General features: G+C 48.0%; 1 protein-coding gene across 1 annotated transcript in view; it reads left to right on the top strand.

Annotated features, from left to right (window-relative positions):
- LOC309552433 (uncharacterized protein) overlaps positions 1-19,300 on the top strand; it is a gene marked incomplete at its 3' end in the record, with an annotated part of 82,337 nt that overhangs the window by 38,496 nt on the left and 24,541 nt on the right. The gene's annotated exons all lie outside the window — the stretch shown is intronic.

Raw genomic sequence — 19,300 nt, 5'->3', positions numbered from 1 at the left:
GGCATTACAGCGATTCCTTGGATTTTCAAACTTCTATAGGAAGTTCATCAAGAACTTTTCTGCCATTGTGAGACCTCTCACACAACTGACAAGTATAAAGAAACCATTCAAATGGTCAGAAGAAGCAAATCGAGCTTTCTGCTTGTTAAAATCAAGCTTTACTTCTGCTCCCATACTACGCCATCCAGACCCATCCCTCCAATATATTCTGGAGGTAGATGCGTCAAATATGGCAGTAGGAGCAGTTCTCTCCCAACGACCAACAAATACTTCACCACTCCACCCAGTTGCTTTCTTTTCAAAATCATTAAGCAGCCCAGAGGTGAATTACCCAGTGGGTGAAAAGGAGTTGCTTGCCATAAAACTGGCACTGGAGAATTGGCGACATCTACTTGAGGGTACCCGGTTACCCATACTCATATATACAGATCATAAAAACCTTCAATACCTCCAGACTAACAAAACTCTCTCCCACCGGCAGGTACGATGGTCATTATTCTTCCTAAGATTCAACTTCTTAGTGACCTACACGCCTGCAGACAAAAATAAAAAAGCGGATGCGCTATCACGATTAACCGAAGATAATTGCGCTGAAATCCCTTCTATTCCTATAATACCCTATGAACGTATTATTGGGGTTGTTCGTTCTCTGAAGGAAGAGATTTTGCACAGTATAGGATTGGATTCACCTCCACCACAACTAAGTACTGATGCAGAAGGCTTCCTCTACTTAAACGACAAACTCTACATACCCCCTACTATGCGCACCAAGATCTTGGAGTTATCACATGATGTGCCCATGGCAGGACATATGGGTATGACGAAAACCCTTAATTTGCTTACTAGGCAGTTTTGGTGGCCTGATATGAAGACGTCTGTACAAAAATTTGTATCTTCATGTGACATCTGTGCAAGGTCCAAAATTGACACTACAAAACCATCTGGTCTACTCTACAGTCTACCAATACCCCAGGTTCCATGGGAAGTTGTGTCCTTAGACTTTATAGTAGAACTACCACCTGCTAAAGGATTTAATACCATTCTAGTGTCAGTGGACCACCTGACAAAGATGGCACATTTCATCGCTATCCGTAGACTACCTTCATCTAAACAAACAGCGGAACTACTGATGAAACATGTGTTCAAGTTACACGGAATTCCAAAGACTCTTTTATCCGACCGTGGTTCACAGTTCATCTCCAAATTTTGGCAAGCTCTTTGTCAAATATTACAGATTGAGCGAAAGCTCACTTCTCCCTACCACCCTCAGACCAACGGACAGACTGAAAGAGTCAACCAGTGTATAGAACAATATCTGCGTTGCTACACATCATACCTACAGGATGATTGGGTGGACCTTCTCCCTCTGGCGGAATTTGCTTATAACAACGCAACCCACAGTACTACTAAGCAAAGTCCGTTCTACTTGAACTATGGGTTTCATCCCACACTTCTTCCACCACGCATCCTACCATCAAGTAACCCAGTAGCCTCAGACTATCTTACCCAAATAAAGGACTCTCTGGGTTTACTTAATACCACTATCTCACACGCCCACAGCCAACAAAAAAGGTACTACAACCTACGTAGAAGACCTTCTCCTCAGTATGCTATTGGGGACCTCGTTTGGCTATAAGAAGAAATTTAAGATTAAAGATCCCTAGCAAAAAGCTTGGACCTTTATTTCTGGGACCCTTCCCAATTAAGAAACTTATTGGAAAAGCTGCAGTACAGCTCACCTTACCAGCAGATCTCAAGATCCATCCCATCTTCCATGTGTCGCTACTGAAACCCCATGTTCCTAATCAAGGAATAAGGCCTACCATCTTGCCTCCACCTCCAGTACAAGTTGAAGGTGGAGAAGAATATGAGATTAAGGAGATTTTGGATTCTCGTATCCACAGAGGAAGACTCCAGTATCTCATAAGATGGAAGAACTATGGACCCCAAGACGACACCTGGTTGGATACCACTGATGTTCACGCACCTAGGCTTATACGAAGGTTTCACTCGAAATACCCGGAGAAACCAGTGCTATAGGCCTTCCGGAGCCGGCCTTAAGGGGGGGGGGGTACTGTAAGATTCTGGTACCTCTGGTACCCTCATTTTCCATTTTCTTTTCAAATATGCGTCCCACCTTTCTAATTAGGTGGTACGCATACACCTTTAAGACGGATGACGTCATCGCCGAGCGCCGCAGAGCGGCTATTTCAACCGCCGGCGTTCTCTCTCACGTTGTTCGTTCAACCTGCCTGTGTGTCCACATGCTTACAAGCTTGTCTTGCTACCGGAACCTCCAGCTATTCTCTTTTACTTGGAAACAGACCGGAACCTCGCTACTGATCCCTGTATCTCGCTACTGGATCACTCCCTCACTACTGGACCCTTCTACTACTAACCTTACTAGTGATAAGTACCCCACAGGGGAATCCTCGATAACCTTACTTACACTATCTACCTCTGCACATTAAGGACTGTTACTATCTATGCATACTAATTCTATCATCTGCACTGTTACATAGATTGCTAGCTCTTGAGTCTACTACCATCTATCCTTGCACTGGGTTAGTCTATCCTGTATTTGTCATCTGCTGTCCTTACCACCTGTTACCATACTCGATTACTAACCTATCTGCATTCTACCTAATACCATCTAATACTCTCCTGAACATTTCTATCAAGTGCTTACCATCTCTGTCACTGTTCACACCTGTCCCTTCAGCACATCATCTTCATACTAACATATACATCCTATCACTCCAGGAACATCTTATTGAGTGTGTATATCTGTATGCTGAAGCTGACAGGCCCACAGTGATGAGTCTGGAGAGTTGGATCTGGTTATTCAACACATCTCTACATGACTACTGAGTGGAGATTCTGCAGCTGCAAATCCAGCCTACTACAAAAACGCAGGAGCGTTACATTCTGGTGACTGCAGCAGTAACACACAGGCAAGTGGTTACTCACGTTTCTGAAGCTGCAGAGATAACCATGTGATGGATTCTTATGGAAATTTACTGTTCTGTCTCAGCATCGATTGTACCTGTGACCTTCTTGTAGACCCAGTCTGTAAGTATGTGCAGCAGGTTGAATGATGGCTTTAACAGATAGTTTACTCAATGAATAAAGACTCCAGTGGTGTTCTCCAATGCTTCTTTATGCTTCAAGTTAGCAAAGGCATAAACATAGAGGCTTTTCCATAGATAAATTTCCAATGAAGTTACACAGCTCCCACACTCTGCAGTCTCTTCATAACAACTATACAAAATGGAGTTACAGCAGGAAAAGGAGGGTGGGAGCAACCAACTAGCCAGAAACAGCAGGGGTGCAAGGATGATACCAATAACATAGCATAACATAACATGTAATAACAACTGCTAGACAGTTAAAGCTGCATGGCAGCACAATATACCCTCCCAAAAATCAGGTCCACGCTGTAGCCGTCTTTCGGCTATAGCACGGGCGGCAAGTAGTTAATTTGCATATTTTTTATTTTAGTACAAATAGTACCATTTCCAACGGTTGTTTGTAACATGGGAACCTCCTTATGCTCTGCTATAGCTCTCCTCCCATCTTTCCTCATTCCACCCACCTTTCCATATGGGGGCTGACCCCTGTCTGACCTGTCTGCCCCATTATAATCTAATTCACCCTCCAACCTTAATCCTAGTTTAAATACTCCTCCAGCCTTCCCTTAAACCTCTCCACGAGCACAGCAGACCCCCTTCCATTTAGGTGCAAACTATCTTTAGCATATAGGTTGCACCCCAATGACAAGTCAGCCCAGTGCTCTAAAACCCCAAATCCCTCCTTCTTACACCAGGTCTTTAGCCACGCATTCAGCTCTCTAATCTTCCCCTGTCTTTCCTGTGTTGTGCATGGCACAGACAATATTTCAGAGAATATCACCTTGGAGGTCCTTCCCTTAAACCTGCAGCCTAGTTCGGTAAATTGGTTCTTAAGGAGCCTCCACATGGAAGTCAGGGCCGGACTGGGGATAAAAACCAGCCCTGGAAATAATTTCATACCAGCCCCACAGCATAACGTCACCTCACCCTGTTTTCAGGTGATCATAGATTGTATTACATCCCCATCTATAAAAGAAATATGGAGCACATACCGCTCGTCACCAAGATTCCCAATATACCCTCTGTATCCCCTTCCAGTAAACGTCCATACTAGTGATCGACCGATATCGGTTTTTCGTTGCCGATACCGATCTTTTAGCCAATGCATATCGGTATCAGACGATATTTTTGTACAATTAAAATTTTTTTTTTTTTTTTTAAAGTGCTTTTGTGGAGGGATCTGGGAGAGGAGGAACCCTTCCTCTGCACTTAAAAGCATTCAAAACGCCAAGTTTGGCTGTTTTGAATGCTGTAATTTTTTTTAATCTGGCACCAGACAGTACCCAGAAGTGATATTACTCATGGCATCACTTCCGGGTTTTTGCATGGAGACATAATCAGAGCCGAATGCAGCTTTCATCGGGTATTCGGCGGCCGTGCAGGCTGGTTGCCCAGGTCTCCCGGTGGGACGGGAGACCCGGACGAGCTGCGGAAGGCTCCCCTCCAGCTCCTTGTAACGACAGCCGAGTGGCTTCTCAGCATCGGTTGTCATTATAAACAGCTGACCTTCGGCTCTGGACGCCGGTACCGGGGTGATGCCTCTAGCTGCAGGCATCACTCCGGTACATGCACTTTCCCGAAATATCGGCAATATTGGCCACCTTGGTGGTATATCGGGGAAAGTATATATCCCTCTAAAATGGTTGTCCCTGTATCCTGTGTCTGGGCTGCAGCATAGGCACAGTGGCCCTCTCACTTTAAATGCTCCCACAACGCCAATAGGAGCCACTGCTGGATCCGCAATGGGGCCACAGTGGTGATGCCAGACCGTCGTATGCATGTTGCTGCTGCGCATAGGTGCACGGTGGTTGCAATGGAAAAGATCTGGCATCACAAACCCGCCCCATCCACCCATTAGGGAGGAGAGACTGGGCTGACGCCGCACAGTCATCCAATCAGGGGCCACCTCCCGCAAGGGGAGGGGGAGATGAAAAGTGCCCCAGCCTGAAGAACATATCTCCGTCAACCAGACGGGCAGAGTGCGGCATGCCCACAAGACCAGCATACACATTCCCTCCATAGCTATCAACACAAAAGCGTTCAACAGGTCAACTCTATAAGGCATATACATTACACCCAAATATGGGCCATATAAAAAAATACCACAAAGGTGTCTAACGTAGCACTGAATCTCTAAAGCAGGGGTAGGCAACCTATAAAAGATGGAGATCTACCCGGACAACATTGAAGAGATCACCGGGGTGCAGAGCTACCTTTTTTTAGCATCCCCTTTTATCATTTTTTTTTTTTTCAAATTAACTAGCAAATCCATAATAAAAATTAAAGATGGCATAAAGAAAACCCTGAAAAAAACTACTAAAACTAATGTGACTGTAAAAATATAAACTTAGCCTACCTTAAAAGTTAGCTTCAGTGAGAATCTCGTCATTCACTTTCATTCACATTTTTTTTGTCTTGTCTGGGGGGTAATTGGTTGCCCCCACAAGTCAGATGCCGGAGTTCATCATGAAGGCAGAACATCTGGTACTGCAAGCTGATTTTCTTGATTAGTTTCAAGCCTGGCTATCTGCTCTGATTTCTGACCAGTGTCAGTAGTATGTAGGGCAGTGTACAGGGGTCAGTAGTATGTAGAGCAGTGTACAGGGGTCAGTAGTATGTAGAGCAGTGTACAGGGGTCAGTAGTATGTAGGGCAGTGTACAGGGGTCAGTAGTATGTAGAGCAGTGTCCAGGGGTCAGTCGTATGTAGGGCAGTGTACAGGGGTCAGTAGTATGTAGAGCAGTGTACTGGGGTCAGTAGTATGTAGAGCAGTGTACAGGGGTCAGTAGTATGTAGAGCAGTGTACAGGGGTCAGTAGTATGTAGAGCAGTGTACAGGGGTCAGTAGTATGTAGAGCAGTGTACAGGGGTCAGTAGTATGTAGGGCAGTGTACAGGGGTCAGTAGTATGTAGAGCAGTGTACTGGGGTCAGTAGTATGTAGGGCAGTGTACAGGGGTCAGTAGCATGTACAGCAGTGTACAGGGGTCAGTAGCATGTAGAGCAGTGTACAGGGGTCAGTAGCATGTAGAGCAGTGTACAGGGGTCAGTAGCATGTACAGCAGTGTACAGGGGTCAGTAGCATGTAGAGCAGTGTACAGGGATCAGTAGTATGTAGAGCAGTGTACATGGGTCAGTAGTATGTAGAGCAGTGTACAGGGGTCAGTAGCATGTAGAGCAGTGTACAGGGGTCAGTAGCATGTAGAGCAGTGTACAGGGGTCAGTAGCATGTAGCGCAGTGTACAGGGGTCAGTAGTATGTAGGGCAGTGTACAGGGGTAATCAGTATGTAGGGCTGGGGTCAGGAGGGCAAGGTATAGGGGGTAAGGGGGCACACTACTAGGGGATCAGAAGGGCACAGTGCAGGGGGGGTCAGGAGGGCAGGGTATTGGGGGGGTCAGGATGGCTGGAGTGTCAAGAGGGCATGTCACCGGGGGGACAGGAGGATATGGTATTGGGGGGGATCAGGAGGGCTGGGGTGTCAGGAAAACTGGGGTGTCAAAAGGGCATGGTGCTATGGTGTCAGAAGGCCATGGGGCTGGGGTTCAGGAGGGCATGGTGCTGGGTGTTCAGGAGGGCATGGCGTTGGGGGGGATCAGGAGGGCATGGCGTTGGGGGGGATCAGGAGGGCATGGCGTTGGGGGGGTCAGGAGGGCATGGCGCTGGAGGTAAGGAGAGCATGGCACTTGGGGTCAGGAGAGCATGGCGCTGGGGGTTCAGGAGGGCAAGACGCTGGGGGTTAGGAGGGCAAGACGCTGGGGGTCAGGAGGGCATGTCGTTGGGAGTCAGGAGGGCAGGTCGCTGGGGGTCAGGAGGGCATGTTGCTGGGGGTCAGGAGGGTAGGTCGCTGGGAGTCAGGGGGGCAAGATGCTGCGGGGTCAGGAGGGCATGTCGCTGGGGGTCAGGAGGGCAGGTCGCTGGGGGTCAGGAGGGCAAGACGCTGCGAGGTCAGGAGGGCATGGCGCCGGGGGTCTGGCACTGGGTATTCAGGAGGGCTGGAGTGGGCTAAAGAAGGTGCACATGTCTTTGCTCTGATTCCTGTGTTGCATTCCCACCTGGCAATGCTGGCATCACCCAAAAACTCCTTGGATCGGGGAGGAGGGACTGTGGGGATGAGGGAGGGATCATCATCGGTGCGCCCGTGACAGTCACCAGTCGCAGACTCGCAGCCTCGCTTGCACGACCAGCCTACCTCTCTCCACTCAGCCAGTCAGTTTCTCAATTTCCCCGCCGCGCCAGCCGCCCCGCCCCCGTCGGCGTCGTGACGTCATGTTGCCGCTAACAGTAACTATCGGACTGACGGACCTTCACTCACCGCCCCAATGCTTAAAGCGGCGCTGCGGCTGGGCCGGCCCTTAAAGCGGCGCTGCGGCTGGGCCGACCCTTAAAGCGGCGCTGCGGCGGCCCTCAAAGTGGCCCCAGGGCCGGCGGCCCCCCGGGAGATTTCCCGGTATCCCGCTAGGCCAGTCCGGCCCTGCCTTCCATATATTCTGTCATGGGTTCCAACTTGGACCAAGGTAGCTGGGTCATGCCCAGCCCCTCCCAGTAATTTATCAAGCCGGTCCACCACATGCCAAACCCTGGCACCAGGGAGACAGCAAAACATTCAGTTGAGGCGATCCTGGCAACAAATTATTTTATCAGTCCTTCTGAATATAGAATCCCCTATTATCACCAACTGTCTAGGCCTATCTGCACTACCCTTACCACCTTGACTAGATTGGCTGCTCTCCCGGCTGTTAGGGATAGCAGTGACATCTCTGGCAGCCACCTCTGAGCTTGTCACCCCCATATCTTCACCCAACTTGGCAAATCTGTTAGGGTGATCAAACCCAGGGCTGGCGTTTCTTTTCTGTGAGCCCCTACTGTGACGGACGCGCAGGGCCGGACTGGCCTACCGGGATACCGGGAAATTTCCCGGTAGGCTGCCTGCCCTTTGGGCTGTGGGCAGCTGCGGCGGTGCCAAGGACCGATCCTGGGTGGGTGGCTGGTTGCACAGCATGTGCACCATGAGCTGAGACAGAGGGGAGTGGCGTCAAAGTCCTGTTCTCCCTCCTCCCCTCCTTGTGTACGACACACAAGGCTCGAGTCTGAAATGTAAGAAAGTCCCGCCTCCTAGACCGGCTCCTGAGATAGACGGCACACTGATCCAATGCTGTGAATTCGAATCAGTGTGACGTGATCATAGGAGCCGGTCTAGGAGGCGGGACTTTCTTACAGTGGCTTCCCGGGCAATTCAAGTCCAAGCTCCCTGACACCCAAAGAGATTGCTGATGTATGTGATCCAGGCACAGGTAGGCTGCATTTGGTGGGCACGAATTAGGCTGCATTTGGTGGGTACGGATGAGGCTGTATTTGGTGGGCACGCATTAGGCTGTATTTGGTGGGCACGCATTAGGCACGGATGAGGCTGCATTTGGTGGGCACGGATGAGGCTGCATTTGGTGGGCATGGATGAGACTTCATTTGGTGGGCACGCATTAGGCTGCATTTGGTGGGCATGGATGAGGCTGCATTTGGTGGGCACGGATGAGGCTGCTTTTTGTGGGCACGCATTAGGCTGCATTTTGTGGGCACGGATTAGGCTGTATTTGGTGGGCACGCATTAAGCTGTATTTGGTGGGTACGGATGAGGCGGCATTTGGTAGGCACGCATTAGGCTGCATTTGGTGGGCACTGATACAGATTAGGCTGCATATGGTGGGCACGGATGAGGCTGCATTTGGTGGCCACGCATTAGGCTGCATTTGGTGGGCATGCATTAGGCTGTATTTGGTGGGCACGCATTTGGCTGCATTTGGTGGGCATGCATTAGGCTGTTTTTGGTGGGCACACAGTAGGCTGTTTTTGGTGGGCCCGGATGAGGCTGCATTTGGTGGGCACGGATGAGGCTGCATTTGGTGGGCATGGATGAGGCTTCATTTGGTGGGCATGCATTAGGCTGCATTTGGTGGGCACGCATTAGGCTGTATTTAGTGGGCACGCATTAGGCTGTATTTGGTGGGCACGCATTATGCTGTTTTTGGTGGGCACACATTAGGCTGCATTTGGTGGGCACGGATGAGGCTTCATTTGGTAGGCATGCATTAGGCTGCATTTGGTGGGCACGCATTAGGCTGCATTTGGTGGGCATGAATGAGGCTGCATTTTGTGGGCACGCATTAGGCTGCATTTTGTGGGCACGGATTAGGCTGTATTTGGTGGGCACGCATTAAGCTGTATTTGGTGGGTACAGATAAGGCGGCATTTGGTAGGCACGCATTAGGCTGCATTTGGTGGGCACTGATGCAGATTAGGCTGCATATGGTGGGCACGGATGAGGCTGCATTTGGTGACCACGCATTAGGCTGCATTTGGTGGGCATGCATTAGGCTGCATTTGGTTGGCACGGATGAGGCTGCATTTGGTGGGTACGCATTAGGCTGCATTTGGTGGGCACGCATGAGGCTGCATTTGGTGGGCACGGATGAGGCTTCATTTGGTGGGCACGCATTATGCTGCATTTGGTGGGCATGAATTAGGCTGCATTTGGTGGGCATGGATGAGGCTGCATTTGGTGGGCACGGATGAGGCTGCATTTGGTGGGCACGCATTAGGCTGTATTTGGTGGGCACGCATTAGGCTGAATTTGGTGGGCACTGATACAGATTAGGCTGTATTTGGTGGGCACGCTTTAGGCTGTATTTGGTGGGCACGCTTTAGGCTGCATTTGGTGGGCACGCATTAGGCTGCATTTGGTGGACACGCATTAGGCTGCATTTGGTGGGCACGGATGAGGCTGCATTTTGTGGGCACGCATTATGCTGCATTTGGTGGGCACGGATGAGGCGGCATTTGGTGGGCACGCATTAGGCTACATTTGGTGGGCACGCATTAGGCTGCAATTGGTGGGCACGGATGAGGCTGCATTTGGTGGGCACGGATGAGGCTGCATTTGGTGGGCATGCATTAGGCTGCTTTTGGTGGGCAGGGATGAGGCTGCATTTGGTGGGCACTGATTAGACTGCATTTGGTGGGCACGCATAAGGCTGCATTTGGTGGGCACGGATAAGGCTGCATTTGGTGGGCACGGATGAGGCTGCATTTGGTGGGCACTGATTAGGCTGCATTTGGTGGGCACGCATTAGACTGCATCTGGTGGGCACGCATTAGACTAACTGTATAGCTCTTGCTGGGCGCAGGGACGGGCCCTGCTGGTAAAAATTCCATACTAATTTGAAATTGGCAAAGATCAAGTGTTGTATGTGTTTCTGTCAGTGATCTAGTGGGGGCGCTGTCATCTGACCTGGCCAAGGAGTGCAAACTGGCTGCAGTGATGGAGACCTGGAAGGTTAGTATCAGCAGGAACAGAAACTGAAATTGGGCCTTTGTTGTTGTTGCCTGAACATTGCAAACACTCGCAGTTACTCTTGCTGGGTGCAGGAACGGGACCTGCTGGTAAGAATTGCATACAAATGTGAAATTGCATGAGCTATACAGGTACCAACAATTGAGCCTTTGCTGTTGGTGGTGCCTGAACACTGTAACCAAGGCCTCGCAGATACTTTTGCTGGGTGCAGGAATGGGACCTGCTGGTAAGAATTGCATACAAATGTGAAATTTCATGACCTATACAGGTGCCAAAAATTGAGCCTTTGCTGTTGGTGGTGCCTGAACACCATAACCAAGCCCTCGCAGTTACTCTTGGTGGGTGCAGGAACGGGACCTGCTGGTTAGAAATACATGCAAATTCTAAATTGCATGTGCTATACAGGTGCCAAAAATTTGGCCTTTGCTGTTGGTGGTGCCTGAACTCCGTTACCAAGCTCTCGCAGATACTCTTGCTGGGTGCAGCAATGGGACCTGCTGGTAAGAATTACATACAAATGTGAAATTGCATGAGCTATACAGGTGCCAAAAATTGAGCCTTTGCTGTTGGTGGTGCCTGAACACCATAACCAAGCCCTTGCAGATACTCTTGCTGGGTGCAGGAACGGGACCTGCTGGTAAGAATTCCATACAAATTTGAAATTGCATGAGCTCTACAGATGCCAAAAATTGGGCCTTTGCTGTTGGTGGTGCCTGAACACCATAACCAAGCCCTCGCAGATACTCTTGCTGGGTGCAGGAACAGGACCTGCTGGTAAGAATTACATACAAATTTTAAATTGCATGTGCTATACAGGTGCCAGAATTTGGACCTTTGCTGTTGGTGGTGCCTGAACCCTGTAACCAAGCCCTTGCAGATACTCTTGCTGGGTGCAGGAACTGGACCTGCTGGTAAGAATTCCATACAACTGTGAAATTGTATGTGCTATACAGGTGCCAAAAATTGGGCCTGTGCTGTCGGTGGTGCCTGAACATCGTAACAAAGCCTTCGCAGATACTCTTGCTGGGTTCAGGAACGGGACCTGCTGGTAAGAATTACATACAAATTTGAAATTGCATGAGCTATACAGTTGCCAAAAATTGGGCCTTTGCTGTTGGTGGTGCCTGAACACTGTAACCAAGCCCTCGCAGATACTCTTGTTGGGTGCAGGAATAGGACTGCTGGTAAGAATTACATACAAATTTGAAATTGCATCTACTTGTCATACAGGTGCAATAATATTGGGCCTTTGGTGTTGTTGGTGCCTGGACACCGTAACCCATCACAGTTAGCAGGGCAGAGGGACAGGGCCTGCTCTTAAAAATGACATACGACATTTAAATTGTATGCACCTGTCATACAAGTGCAGAAAAAGTAGGCCTTGGGGGTTGGTAGTGACCTAAACCAAAAACATTGTTGGAAGCTAGCAGAATCAAGGTAGAGGAATAGGATAGGCAGCATATGCAGTCTTCAAGGGATGGCAGACCCCTAGCAAATTCAATCAGTTACATCAGCATCAGGGGCTTGATAGCTCTTGTTGATCCAGGACTGGTTCATTTTGATAAAAGTCAGCTGGTTAACAGAGTCTGTGGACAGACGCACTCTTTTGTCTGTCACAAAACCTCCAGCAGCATTGAACGTCCGTTCGGAAAGCACACTGGAAGCAGGACAGGCCAGTAGCTCCATTGCATATTGAATGATTGATTGATTGGTCTATCTTAAAGACCCAGTAACCCAGTGGATGCTCAGCTGGAAAGGTCTCCAAGTCTGCTCTTGCGCCTAGATAATCATGCACCATATGATGGAGACGCTGCCGATGGTTGCTTAAACCTAACAGCCCTGGGTGCTGCTGAGGACAAAAGAACTGTTTAAAGGCATCGGTCTGCCAGCCGCCTTCTCCACCGCTACTCCTTTGGCTGAACGATGCCTCAGAAACACGTCCAGAGATTGTTGACCTCCCAGTGTCTGGAAAGGTGGTACACAAATTTTTTTTCAAGGCCTCCTCAAGATGTTCATCCTCTGCTCCCTCTGCGAAGGCAGGATGAGCTCTGCAACTTTACCCTTGTAACGTGGATCAGGAAGGGTTGCCAACCAGTAATTATCCCTCTTATTGATAGCACGAATCCTTGGGTCCTTTTGCAGGCTTTGCAGAATCAGGGAGCCCATGCAACGTAAGTTGGAGGAGGCATGAGCTTCTGAGTCCTCTGGGCCACTAAGGATGACATTGTAAGCAGGAGCAACCTCTCCCCAACCACGTACAACTCCTGAGGTTTCTGGGGAATCAAAACCATCCCTTGAAGACTGCTGTATGCTATCCTCTACATCCATGCTGCCAAAATCTTCCTCCTCCTCCTCCTCTTCCTCCTGTGTGTTTTGTGGCCCTGCAGGAATGATATCTGCATAAAGGCAGCCTTGTGAGGAAAGGAAGTTCTGTTCTGCCTCAAGTGCCCTGTCCATGATTCCACGCAGCGTGTGCTCCAGCACGTAGACTAATGGGATAGTGTCACTGATGCATGCATCCTTAATCAAAAGCCACTGGCGTGGCGAAAAAAAAAGCCAAGCTCCCCTGACCCTGCCCTTGTGCCATACTCGCACAGGTGCTCATTGATGGCTCTCTGCTGCGTGTGCAGCCGCTGCAGCATTGCCAACATTGAGTTCCACCAGGTGGGCATGTCACAAATGAGGCGGTTGGTGGGCAAGTTGAATTCCCCTTGAATGTCAGATAAGCGAGCACTGGCATTGAATGAACAGGGGAAATGGCCACAGAATTTTCTGGCCTGCCTCAGGAGATCTTGGAAGCCCGGGTATCTGCTCAAGAAATGCTGCACCACCAGATTCAGAACATGTGCCAAGCATGGAACATGTGTCAAGGGTTCCTGTCGGAGGGCAGAGAGAAGGTTGGTGCCATTGTCCCACACAACCATTCCTGGCTCAAGCTGTCGTGGCGTCAACCCTCTCTGAGCCTGCCCCTGCAGAGCTGACAGAATCTTTGTGACTTCTATTCCCTAGAAAGACCAACTGAAGCACAGCATGGCATCTTTTAGCTTGACTGCTTGCGTAGCCCCTTGAATGCTTAGGGAGCACTGCTGCTTCAGAGGACAATTGCGCAGAAGAGGACATGGAGGAGGAGGAGGACGAGGAGGTGGTGGAGTAGCCAGATGTGGCAGAACCAGCACCAGCTTTTTGGAGGCGTGGTGACAAAACAAGCTGCAACACCGAACCCTGTCCTGCATCCTTCCCAGCTGCCAGCAGAGTTACCCAGTGCACCCTGAAAGAAATCTAACGTTCCTGTCCATGCCTGCTGGACCAAGAGTCGGCAGTAATGTGCACCTTCCTGCTAACCGCTTTGTCCAACAAGGCCAAAACACTACCTTCCACATGACGGTAGAGAGGCGGAATGGCCTTACGTGAAAAGAAATGCCTTTTTGGGACCTGCCACTGTGGTGCAGCACATTCCACAAATTCGTAAAAGGGAGCAGAGTCTACCAGATGAAAACTGTAATGCTTGCAATTTGGCCAAGCTAGCAATTTGGCCAAGCTAGCATTAAAACGCTGAGCATGTGGATGGCTGGGACAGTATTTCTTTCTATGGTTCAAAAACTGGGGTAGTGAAATTTGCCTGCTGCTCAAATCAAGCGGTGGTGTACTGCTAGCAGATTGGGTGCAAGTCTCTGTGGCACTCATTGCTATACCATTATCCCTCTCAATGCTGGTATTTGAGAAGGCATGAGTTATAGTAGGGTTAGAGATCACAGATGAGGAGCAAGGTGATGTATGCCTGTCTTGATCTGGTGCCTCTTTCAGGTGCTGTTGCCAACGGACTGCATGGCAGGTCGTCATATGCCTTGTCAAGCATGTGGTGCCCAAGCAGCTGGTGTTCTGGCCACGCTTGATCTACTTTAGACAGATGTTGCAAACAGCAACGCTGCAATCTACTGCACAGGTGCTGAAAAAAGCCCACGCTATGAACTTTTGTGAGTCCACAGGGAGTTTGCAGCACCCTGCACCTGTGGAGCTCTGTGCTGTGACGGAATAGGTTGGCTACTCATATGGCGGCCCCTGGAACACATCCTGCCTTGTTGGAGTTGTACGTCCTCTCCATCCTCCCCCTCCTCCTCCTCCTCCTCCTCCTCCTCCTCCTCTATCCTGTCAGGCACCCAAGTACAGTCAGTGACCTTATCATCCCCTCCCTCCTCGTCACTGGAGCAAAGTTGGCAATATGCTTCAGCTGCGGCAAAATGACTGCTGGTTTCTTGTCTGTCATTGTCATCCCCTCTGGTAGAAGGCAAACTACTGTGAGCATGGGTGTCAGAGGACGAGGAGGATGAGGACGGCGTATTGATCCACTCCACCAACTCTTCCACATGTTGTGGCTGAATAGCACCGGCAACACCGTAAATAAAGGACGGGCGTGCCCCGCCTGCAGAGGATGCACTATGTCAACTTTGACCACCACTTTTCACAATGGACACAGAGGCTGCTTGCTCTCCTTTCGTGGCCTGAGTGTCAGCCTCTCCTTGTCGACCTTTCGGACATGATGTTGATACAGATCAATATAGGGCATACGCAACTGACCAATAGATACTCAATGACCTGATATGATGTAATCGATACACAAGGCACTGATTAACAATACTCTCACTGATATGATGTAATCTATAACCCTATAGATGATCTGTGCTGCTTATAGGATGTATGCAAGTGACCGATTAACAATACTCTCACTGATATGATGTAATCTATAGCCTGTTGGATGATCTGTGCTGCTTATTGGATGTATGCAAGTGACCGATTAACAATACTCTCACTGATGTGATGTAATCTATAGCCCTATAGATGAGCTGTGCTTCTTATAGGATGTACGTAAGTGACCGATTAACAATACTCTCACTGATATGATGTAATCTATAGCCCTATAGATGATCTGTGCTGCTTATAGGATGTATGCAAGTGACCGATTAACAATACTCTCACTGATATGATGTAATCTATAGCCTTATAGATGATCTGTGCTGCTTATTGGATGTATGCAAGTGACCGATTAACAATACTCTCACTAAAGTGATGTAATCTATAGCCCTATAGATGATCTGTGCTGCTTATAGGATGTACGCAAGTGATCGATTAACAATACTCTCACTGATGTGATGTAATCTATAGCCCTATAGATGAGCTGTGCTTCTTATAGGATGTACGTAAGTGACCGATTAACAATACTCTCACTGATATGATGTAATCTATAGCCCTATAGATGATCTGTGCTGCTTATAGGATGTATGCAAGTGACCGATTAACAATACTCTCACTGATATGATGTAATCTATAGCCTTATAGATGATCTGTGCTGCTTATTGGATGTATGCAAGTGACCGATTAACAATACTCTCACTAAAGTGATGTAATCTATAGCCCTATAGATGATCTGTGCTGCTTATAGGATGTACGCAAGTGATCGATTAACAATACTCTCACTGATGTGATGTAATCTATAGCCCTATAGATGATCTGTGCTGCTTATAGGATGTACGCAAGTGACCGATTACCAATACTTTCACTGATGTGATGTAACCTATAGCCCTATAGATGAGCTGTGCTACTTATAGGATGTACGCAAGTGACCGATTACCAATACTCTCACTGATGTGATATAATCAATAGCCGTATAGATGACCAGCTGTCATGGTTATAGTATGTACGCAAGTGACCGATTAACAACACTCTCACTGATGTTATGTAATCGATAGCCCCATAAATGAGAAATCTCTCTCCCTCCCTACTAGGAATGAATGACTGGCACTGCACTGTCTGACAAACTGCAAAGAAACGATTCTCTCCCTGCCTGAAACACGTTCCTGGCCCTCCCTACTCTGCTAGGAATGAATCACTCACTGGTGCTGCACTGTCTGACAAACTGCAAAGAAACAAATCTCTCCCTGCCTGAAACATGTTCCTGGCCCTCCCTACACTGCTAGGAATGTCTCTCTGCACTGTCTGACAAACTCCAAAAAAAAGCTACTCTCGCCCGCACAATCACACTACATGCTGCGGCTGCGTGGGCAGCCTTTATGAAGTGTGGGACGTGTACTTGGCCCCTGAGCCATGATTGGCTAAAGGCAGCCTGCCTTTAGTCCAATCATGGCAGAGATCATTTGATTGGCCAAAGCATGAGGTCAGGGTGCATGCTCTGGCCAATCACATAACGTGCTGCACGCACGGCACGTGTGCGGTGCATTATGGGAATCTCGAATTTCCCGCGAAGAAGCACATTTGTTCGTCATTCGACAAACGATCGAACGATCAATGTTCGAGTTGAACTTAGCCTTTGACTCAAACTCAACGCTCATCCCTGTGTGTGAGAAATAACCTGTTATTATGACAATTTTGTTTAAAAAAAAAAAAAAAAGAAAATTTCCTGATTTTCCAAAGAATTGTGGGAAAAAATTACAATTACAAATTAGAAAAAAACTCACCATGCCTATTAATAAATACCCTGGAATGTCTACTTTCCAAAAAGGGGTCATTTGGGGGGTATTTGTACTGTCCTGACATTTCAGGGCCTCAAGAAATAAGATAGGCCGTCGGTACATCAGGTTTGATTAGGTGTGATCAATTTTCAATGATTGGCACCATAGCTGGTAGACTCTATAACTTTCACACAGATCAAATAATATCCACTAATTTGGGTTATTTTTACCAAAGATATGTAGCAGTTTTTTAGACCAAATTTATGAAAAAAAATTACTTATTTGAAAAATTTTATAATAGAAACTAAAACAAAATGTTTTTTTTTTAAATTGTTGCTCTTTTTTCACTTTTATTGCAAAAAATTAAAAACCCAGTGGTGATTAAATATCACCAAAAGAAAGCTCTATTTGTGTGAAGAAAATGATAAAAAGTTTGATTGGGTACAGCGTTGCATGACTGAGTAATTATCATTCAAAGTGTGAGAGCGCTGAAAGCTGAAAATTGGTCTGGGCAGGAAGGGGGTGTAACTGTCCTGTATTGAAGTGGTTAAACCAGATATTGGTAGTTTTGGCAGTGTGGGCAGGTACCAAGTCTTGCTGGAAAATGAAATCAGCATCTCCATAAAGCTGGTCAGCAGAGGGTAGCATGAAGTGCTCTAGAATTTCCTGGTAGAGGGCTGCGCTGACTTTGGACTTGATAAAACACCGTGGACCAACACCATAAGATGACATGGCTCCCCAAATCATAACGGACTGTGGAAACTTCACACTGGACCTCATGCAACTTGGATTCTGTGCCTCTCTACTCTTCCTCCAGACTATGGGACCTTGAATTCCAAATGAAATGCAAAATATACTTTCATCCGAAAAGAGGACTTTGGATCACTGAGTAACAGTCCAGTCCTTTTTCTCCTTAACCCAGATAAGATGCTTCTGATGTTGTCACATGTCCAGGAGTGGGTTGACACAGGGATTGCAACAGTTGTATCCCATGTCCTGGATATGTCTGTGTGTGGTGGCTCTTAACCACTTGCCGGCCGCCGCCCGACTATATACGGCGGCGGTCAGCCCCTCCCAGGCAAAGTGACGTACTGGTACGTCACTAGCCTGGGAGCGAATAGGGGGCGAGCGCGCGCCGCCAGAGGCACGCTCCGGCCCCCGCTCGTACCCGAAGAAGCCGACGCGTGTGACCGGCGGACCCGATGTCCGCCGGTCACTCGCGATCGTCAGGTGGAGAGGGAGAAAGGCAGGCGGCTAATGTAAACAAAGCCGCCTGTCACTCTCCCCTGTGTAAAAGCACTGATCACTCGGTCCTGCTATGTAGGACCGTTGATCTGTGCTGTTACACACAAAGCCACATCCAATCACAGTAAGAAACACACCCCTAGGGACACACATAACCCCTCTCTCTCCAATAAAGTTAACCCCTTCCCTCCCAGTGTCATTTTTACAGTAACAGTGCATATGTATAGCACTGATTACTGTAGTAATGTCACTGGTACCCCCAAAAGTGTCAAAAATGTCAGTCAAGGGTCCGATCTGTCCGCCGCAATGTCGCAGTACCGCAAAAAAAATCGCAGATCGCCGCGATTACTCGTTAAAAAAAAACAACAAAAATGCCAAACATCTTTCCCTTAGTTAGTAAACGCAATAACTTTTACGCAAACTAATCAAAATACGCTTTTTGCGATTTTTTTTTTTTTTTTACCAAATATATGTAGCAGAAAACAAATTTGGCCAATTGTTAAAAAATTTAGATTTTTACATTTTTTTGGGGGGAATTTCATATAAAAAAATTTGAAAAATATTGTTATTTTTGCAAAATTGTCGCTCTTTTTTTGTTTATAGCGCATGATCAAAAAATCGCACAGGTGATCAAATACCACCAAAAGAAAGCTCTGTTTATGGGAAAAAAGGACGTCAATTTCATTTGGGTACAGTGTCGCACGCCCGCGCAATTGTCCGTTAAAATCATGCCGTGCCGAATCGCAAAATAGGCCCTGGTCAGGAAGGGGGTAAAATCTTCCGGGGCTTAAGTGGTTAAAGCACTGACACCAGCTGTAGTCCACTCCTTTGTAATCTCCCCCAAATTCTTAAATGGCCTTTGCGTCACAATCCTCTCAAGGCTGCGGTTATTCCAGTTGCTTGTGCACCTTTTTCTTCTTTCCACTCAAATTTTCATTATTATGCTTGGATACAGCACTCTGTGAACAGCCAGCTTCTTTAGCAATGACCTGTTGTGACTTACCCTCCTTGTGGAGGGTATCAATGACTGTCTTTTGGACAACTGTCAAGTCAGCAGTCTTCCCCGTTATTGTGTAACCTACTGAACCACACTGAGAGATCATTTAAAGGCTCTGGA

Source organism: Pelophylax lessonae, assembly GCF_965119305.1.
Source record: "Pelophylax lessonae genome assembly, chromosome: 4".
Taxonomy (NCBI): domain Eukaryota; kingdom Metazoa; phylum Chordata; class Amphibia; order Anura; family Ranidae; genus Pelophylax; species Pelophylax lessonae.
The sequence above is the reverse complement of the archived record's forward strand: the minus strand, read 5'-3'. Positions and strand labels throughout refer to the sequence as shown.